General features: G+C 47.9%; 1 pseudogene; it reads right to left on the reverse strand.

Annotated features, from left to right (window-relative positions):
• Positions 1–625: 625 nt before the first annotated feature.
• On the reverse strand, positions 626–743 carry LOC124728082 (annotated as a pseudogene).
• Positions 744–8,251: the final 7,508 nt, after the last annotated feature.

The following is an 8,251-nucleotide window of genomic DNA, read 5'->3' on the forward strand; positions in this document are numbered from 1 at the left end:
TAGGTGTGTACCTGGTTTCAGAAGAATGTGTGTGCTACTATGCCAAAGTTTCAGCAGTTGAGCTGCTCATTATATTCAGACGCTAATGATTATTGCTCAGAGGCTGTTCAAGAATATGTGATGAGTGATTGGTCGTAATGAACTTGATCGCCTCGCGTTTCCACGCATTGCACATTTGGGAACCAGAGGGTTGAATTTTTATATTAGAAAATTAACGAACTCTTTACGTCCCGGCTGTCGTAACCTGCGTGAGAGAAACATTTAATACGAATTAAAGTATAAATAAGTAAACAACAGATGAAATGCAAATCGCGAAGAAGTATGTTACTGTAAAATCTGTATATTAGGTTACGGTCTTAGCAGCTGAGTCTCGTAAATTAGCTGTTTCACAAGAACTTAAACTAAAACTAAACTAAACTCCTCCCGAACAGGCCATGAAAGCCCAACGGCACCGACCGGCCGCCGTGTCATCCTCAGCCCATAGGCGTCATTGGATGCGGATATGGAGGGGCATGTGGTCAGCACACTGCTCTCCCGACCGTATGTCAGTTTCCGAGACCGGAGCCGCTACTTCTCCATCAAGTTGCTCCTTAGTTTGCCTCACAAGGGCTGAGTGCACGCCCTCTGCCAACAGCGCTCGGCAGACCGGATGGTCACCCATCCAAGTGCTAGCCCAGCCCGACAGCGCTTAACTTCGGTGATCTGACAGGAAGCGGTGTTATCACTGCGGTAAGGCCGTTGGCTCACAAGAACTTACAACACGAAAACTATGGCCGTATATATCTGGTCACCAACCAAACTATAGTTCGTTACTTTCTGGTAGATTAAAATAGTGTGCAGGTCGGGTCTCAAGCTTGAAATCCTACCTTTAGGCCAATTCCCTAACCAAATGAGCTATCGAGGCACGACGCACCCTCACTGCCTCGCCTCCGTTAGCATATTCCTCCTACATTCAAAACTGCACAGCAGTTCTCCGGATTACCCTGCTGGAATCACACTGCTGGAAGAAAGAATACTGTAGAGAAATGGTGTGGATCTTATCCAGAATGAATCTTTCGTTCTGCTATTCCTAAAAGATTAAACCGGTATAAGACCATAATCACTCGTCAATATTCTCGGTTAGAATCTTGGGTTGGCGCACAGGTTTAATCTGATCACGAAGTTGCACAATAGCGTACACCCCGCTTCAACGCGAAATTATTCATTCTGGAAACCATGGTTGACCTATACCGAGTTAAAATTGTTACTAACATTGTGTGAGAAGTATGCCGGTGTCACATGATACTGAGAAGTGCGTACAGGTGGCCACACGTGTTACAACGTGTTTGACAAGCATGCATGAGAAAGCGTTTTGCGCGATCATGTTTGAGCGTGTGTAGAATAAATTCGAGGAAGTATCAGGACTGTAGAAGCTGCTTGATGCTTCATCGAACTGTAATTACGCAAGCTTGGGCGCGTACAGAGAATACGGCGGCTTCTGCAAGCATTCGTCAGTTGCGAGATAGTTACTGTAGCGTGCGTACCGCGAATAGTTTCCGTAGCCACCATGTCGAGCGACGTGAAAAATATCAATCGCGGATTGGTGGGAGACTATTCGCACTTCCGAGAGTCAGCCTTGTCTCTGTAATGTGAAAACGAAAAAGAATAATGGCAAAAGGAAGAGGGAGGCTGCGTACGATATCCTTCTCTTAAATTTGAAGTGATAGATATTGTAGCAATAGACAGTCATTGAAAAGATAAATTCACTATCAGAAAATTAGAAAAGGGAAAGAAGTTAAAGGGGGAGTACTTAAAAGTCAGGGGGTGGTGCAGACCTGATTCGGAGACCTATTACTGTACTTCTTAAATGATCGGAAGGCAGAGGCTCGCAACTAATTTAGAAGAAAAGCAAAAAAGGCAGCCAGTCAGTGCATAGTCGTGTGAGCGCAATTATTTCTGGTACAAACCGAAGCTTGTACAAGTTTGCTTGAGCCATGTGGAGGCGTGAGGAATTTGTGCATGCTTGCGCAAAATGCTCGTCAAGCGGCTACCTTAAGACGAAAAATGATGACCGGTACAACTTCCAGGCAGTGGAGGAAAAAACGCGCATGGACCAGCGGTAGACGGGTTCGTTCGGCCTCCTGAGGAATAAAGTTTTCTGGAGATCATTGCTTGGTTCCGTCAAATTATTCAGCGCACATTTTCGTCTATAAAAGTTTGTCGGTGTTAATATACATCCTGGTTCAAAATGGTTCAAATGGCTCCAAGCACTATGGGACTTAACATCTGAGGTCATCAGTCCCCTAGACTTAGAACTACTTGAACCTAACTAACCTAAGGACATCACACACATCCATGCCCGAGGCAGCATTCGAACCTGCGACCGTATCAGTCGCTCGGCCACAACAGCCGGCTATTCATCATGAAACAGACTGAATTAATAATACAGTTTTTCTGGAATAGCTTAAAACTTAAGCAATGCGAGAAACTCTGAATGAAATGTACGTAAGACTTTGAAATGGAAACTAATTCTAGAATCTAGTATATCATCTTACAATGTGAAAATGTTCTTCTTTAGAGCCTATTCCTGGAATAGCATTCACCGTTCCTACAAAACAGTGATTTTCCAAAAATGGTTCATCATAGCACAGTCACAACACAACACATGCTCGCAATACGGCACAGTCTTCCACTCTCTGCTGAAAACAGGACGTACAAATAACGACAGGGAAAAGTTCGAAGGGATTCGCGCATCTGTGAAAAGATCGACGCGCGAAACATACAATTACGACCGTTGTACCTTAGCAAAAGACGTCGCCCACGCCCTGAAAAAATTCTGGTCCTACCTAAAATTGGAAAGTGGATCGATGGATTCTATCTAATAGCTCGTTGACCGGTGTGGTGTGGCAATAGGGAATAGTAAAGGGGAAGCTGAACTTACAAATTTAGCGTTTAAGAAATCGTTCACACGGGATGATTACACAAACCACAGACTTCCGCAATGAAGACACCGTAATAGGCGTCCCTGATGCAGAGAAGAAACTGGAGTTGAAAACGAATATGTAACCAGGTCCAAATGAAACCCTAGTTTTAGAGAGAGCGCTCTACGGCGCTGGCCCCTTACTTACCTCGCATCTACTGCGAATCTGTCACCAAGAGCCAAGTCCCAAGCGACTGGAAAAACGCGCAGATGACTCATGTGTATCAGAAGGGTTAACGAATGGACCCACAAAATTACAGACCAACATCCTTAACATCAGTTTGCTGCAGCTTTATTGAACATATTCTCAGTTCGAATATAACAAATTTGCTAGAGACGGAAAAGAGTCCCTCCACAAACCAGCGCGGTTTTAGAAAGCATCGCTTCTGAGAATCTCAGCTTGCCTTTTACACATATCCTGCAACGGCGGATGAAGGGCAACAGGCAGATCCCACATTCCTCGATTTCTGGAAGCGTTTCAAAAAATGGCTCTGAGCACTATGGGACTCAACTTCTGAGGTCATTAGTCCCCTAGAACTTAGAACTAGTTAAACCTAACCAACCTAAGGACAGCACACACATCTGCCCGAGGCAGGAATCGAACCTGCGACCGTAGCGGTCTCGCGGTTCCAGACTGCAGCGCCTAGAACCGCACGGCCACTTCGGACGGCGTGGAAGCGTTTCACCGGTGCCCACTGTAGACTGTGAATGAAGGTACGAGCATATGAAATAGCTATATATGTGAGTGGCTCGAGGATTTCTTAAGTGTTACGACGCAATACGTCGTCCTCGACGGCGAGTGTTCGTCAGAGGGAAGGGTATCGTAAGGAGTGTCCCAGGGAAGTGCGACAGCACCGCCATTGTTCTCTGTTTACATAAATTATGTGACGGACAGGCTAAGTAGCAGTCTTCGGCATTTCGCTGATGACGCTGGGTGTAAGGGAAGGCGTCTTCGTTGAGTGACGGTACGACATACACTCCTGGAAATGGAAAAAAGAACACATTGACACCGGTGTGTCAGACCCACCATACTTGCTCCGGACACTGCGAGAGGGCTGTACAAGCAATGATCACACGCACGGCACAGCGGACACACCAGGAACCGCGGTGTTGGCCGTCGAATGGCCATAGCTGCGCAGCATTTGTGCACCGCCGCCGTCAGTGTCAGCCAGTTTGCCGTGGCATACGGAGCTCCATCGCAGTCTTTAACACTGGCAGCATGCCGCGACAGCGTGGACGTGAACCGTATGTGCAGTTGACGGACTTTGAGCGAGGGCGTATAGTGGGCATGCGGGAGGCCGGGTGGACGTACCGCCGAATTGCTCAACACGTGGGGCGTGAGGTCTCCACAGTACATCGATGTTGTCGCCAGTGGTCGGCGGAAGGTGCACGTGCCCGTCGACCTGGGACCGGACCGCAGCGACGCACGGATGCACGCCAAGACCGTAGGATCCTACGCAGTGCCGTAGGGGACCGCACCGCCACTTCCCAGCAAATTAGCGACACTGTTGCTCCTGGGGTATCGGCGAGGACCATTCGCAACCGTCTCCATGAAGCTGGGCTACGGTCCCGCACACCGTTAGGCCGTCTTCCGCTCACGCCCCAACATCGTGCAGCCCGCCTCCAGTGGTATCGCGACGGGCGTGAATGGAGGGACGAATGGAGACGTGTCGTTTTCAGCGATGAGAGTCGCTTCTGCCTTGGTGCCAATGATGGTCGTATGCGTGTTTGGCGCCGTGCAGGTGAGCGCCACAATCAGGACTGCATACGACCGAGGCACACAGGGCCAACACCCGGCATCATGGTGTGGGGAGCGATCTCCTACACTGGCCGTACACCACTGGTGATCGTTGAGGGGACACTGAATAGTGCACGGTACATCCAAACCGTCATCGAACCCATCGTTCTACCATTCCTAGACCGGCAAGGGAACTTGCTGTTCCAACAGGACAATGCACGTCCGCATGTATCCCGTGCCACCCAACGTGCTCTAGAAGGTGTAAGTCAACTACCCTGGCCAGCAAGATCTCCGGATCTGTCCCCCATTGAGCATGTTTGGGACTGGATGAAGCGTCGTCTCACGCGGTCTGCACGTCCAGCACGAACGCTGGTCCAACTGAGGCGCCAGGTGGAAATGGCATGGCAAGCCGTTCCACAGGACTACATCCAGCATCTCTACGATCGTCTCTATGGGAGAATAGCAGCCTGCATTGCTGCGAAAGGTGGATATACACTGTACTAGTGCCGACATTGTGCATGCTCTGTTGCCTGTGTCTATGTGCCTGTGGTTCTGTCAGTGTGATCATGTGATGTATCTGACCCCAGGAATGTGTCAATAAAGTTTCCCCTTCCTGGGACAATGAATTCACGGTGTTCTTATTTCAATTTCCAGGAGTGTATATATATGGGTGGCTCGAGGATTTCTTAAGTGTTACGACGCAATACGTCGTCCTCGACGGCGAGTGTTCGTCAGAGGGAAGGGTATCGTAAGGAGTGTCCCAGGGAAGTGCGACAGCACCTCCATTGTTCTCTGTTTACATAAATTATGTGACGGACGGGTAAGTAACAATCTTCGGCATTTTGCTGATAACGCTGTGGTGTAAGGGAAGGCGTCTTCGTTGAGTGACTGTACGACATACAAGATGTCTTAGTCAAATGTAGAAAAACGTAAGTAAATGTAGCTAAACATGAAAAACCGTCCCGTAATGTTAGAATACAGTGTGGCTAGTGTGCTACTTGACACAATCAGTTAGATTAAATATCGAAGCGTAACGTTGAAAGTGATACGAACTGCAACGAGCATGTAAAGATCATACACTCACGCTGATGAATTAAGGATAATGCTGATACATGGTGAAACAACGCTCTGGTGGGCGGTTTGCAGGTTTAAATCACCTCGGGGTATGGCGATGCAATGCATTTGACCTGCGGTCGTCACACGGTGGCGCTGGCAGCAGTCCACATATGCAGAGGTGTGTTGGTGTTGGCGCACGTCAGGGTACGGTGCAGCGAGCAAGTGTGCAGACGTTTTCAGACGTGCTGATAGTGACTGTATGTTGAAAATGGCTCAAAGAACACACATTGATGACGTTATGACGGGTGCAATACTAGGGCAACTGGAGCCTGGTCAAAGTGTGATTTCAAGATCATGGCAACGATTCCAGCAGACAGGAAACGTGTCCAGGCGCTATGGTACGGGACGTTGACAGTGTAAAACACCACAAGACCGATATCTCACCATCAGTGCCCGCAGACGGCCACGGAGTACTGCACGTAGCCTTGCTCGGGACCTTACGGCAGCCACTGGAACAGTTGTCTCCAGACACAGAGTCTACAGACGACTGAACAGACATGGTTTATTCACCCGGGGACCTGCAAGGTACATTCTACTGACTCCTGGTCACAGGAGAGCCGGTAAAGCCTGGTGTCAAGAACAGTGATTCTCGCCGGGTTTTCATCTGGCGTGAACCAGGAACCAGATACCAACCCCTTACTGTCCTTGAAAGGGACCTGTATGGAGGTCGTGGTTTGATGGTGTGGGGTGGAATTATGATTGGCGCACGTACATGCAGCATGTCTTTGACAGAGGAACTGTAACAAATCAGGTGAATCGTGACGTCATTTTGCACCAGTATGTCCGCCTTTTCAGCGGTGCTGTGGGTCCCACCTTCCTCCTGACGGATGATAACTCACGGCCCCATCGAGCTGCAATCGTGGAGGAGTACCTTGAAACAGAAGATATCAGGCGAATGCAGTGGCTTGCCTGTTCTCCAGACCTAAACCCCATCGATCGTGTCTGGGATGTTCTCGGCCGACGTATTGCTGCACGTCTTCAAACCCCTACGACACTTCAGGAGCTCCGACAGGCACTGGTGCAAGAATGGGAGGCTATACCCCAGCAGCTCCTCGACCACCTGATCCAGAGTATGGCAACCCGTTGTGCGACCTGTGTACGTGTGCATGGTTATCATACCCCATATTGATGTCGCGGTACATGCGCAGGAAATAGTGGCGTTTAGTAGCACATGTGTTTCGGGACGGTTTTCTCAACTTATCACCAATACCGTGGGCTTACAGATCTGTGTCGTCTGTGTTCCCTATGTGCCTATGCTATTAGCGCCAGTTTAGTGTAGTGCCACGTTGTGTGGCACCACATTCTGCAATGAGTGTAGTAGGGAAGGCACATGGTTAACTTTGATTTATTAGGAGAACTTTAAACAAGTGCGATTCATCTGCAAAGGAGACAGCCTACAGATCATTAAAGCGACCCGTTTTTGTGTACTGCTCCAGTGTTTGGGATACGCCCCAGATCTGATTAAAGGGAGACATCGAAATAATTCAGAGGCGAGCCGCTAGATTTGTTACCGGTAGTATTACCGAGATGCTTCGGGACCTCAAATGAGAATTGCTGGAGGCTTCTATTAGACGAACACTACTGAGAAAATTCAGAGAACCGGCATTTGAAGCTGATTGCAGAACGATTCTAATGCCGCCAACGTACATTTCGCGTAAGCACCACGAAGATACGAGAAATTAGAGGCTCACACAGACATAGACAAACAGTGGTTTTTCCGTCGCTCTACTAGAGTGGTATAGGAAAGGAAATGAGCAGTAGTGGTAAAGGGTACCCTGCACCACGTATCATGCGGCTTGCTGAGTATGAACGTAGACGCCGATGACAGTTTGCATCCCTGAAGATGACTGTTGCCCCATCGTAACATTTTGCCGACAGTCTGTGAATATACATTTCCTCAAAAAAACTTAGTAACTACTACTCTAGTACGACACTGTGACGTAGTTTGAGGAAACGATTAATCACCACCAAAACATTTTTGTTGACTTCAGTGACATAATAAGTTGGTTCGTGTTGTCTGCACATATCAGTTCAAATAGAGTGTCATGTCTCATATTAAAATATGCTTTGTCTTACGCCAGCGACTTTTAGTAATTAGACAGCCTGTAATTTTTGACTACACTGTCTACTTCGGTTCCAGAGGACACTACATATAACACTAGTCTCGCATTCGGTTTTTAACGATATTGTGCTTCTGTGTGAGCTACTGTAATAGTAATAGTAATAGTAGTAGTAGCAGTAGTAGTACGTACGTCTTCTGTTGTGACAACTGCAATGCATTTTTCTAACCACACAGCACAAATATTAAAAATCGTGTATTTTCACTCGCCGGGTGCCTTGTCGGCAACCTCTACTCCTGTATTATTTTTCTGTTCTTTTAGTGGCTTAGCTAGAGCGTCTTTCATACAAAAAAGAATTAAAAGCAACATTCAGTCCAA

This window comes from Schistocerca piceifrons, chromosome 1, assembly GCF_021461385.2.
Source record: "Schistocerca piceifrons isolate TAMUIC-IGC-003096 chromosome 1, iqSchPice1.1, whole genome shotgun sequence".
Lineage (NCBI taxonomy): Eukaryota > Metazoa > Arthropoda > Insecta > Orthoptera > Acrididae > Schistocerca > Schistocerca piceifrons.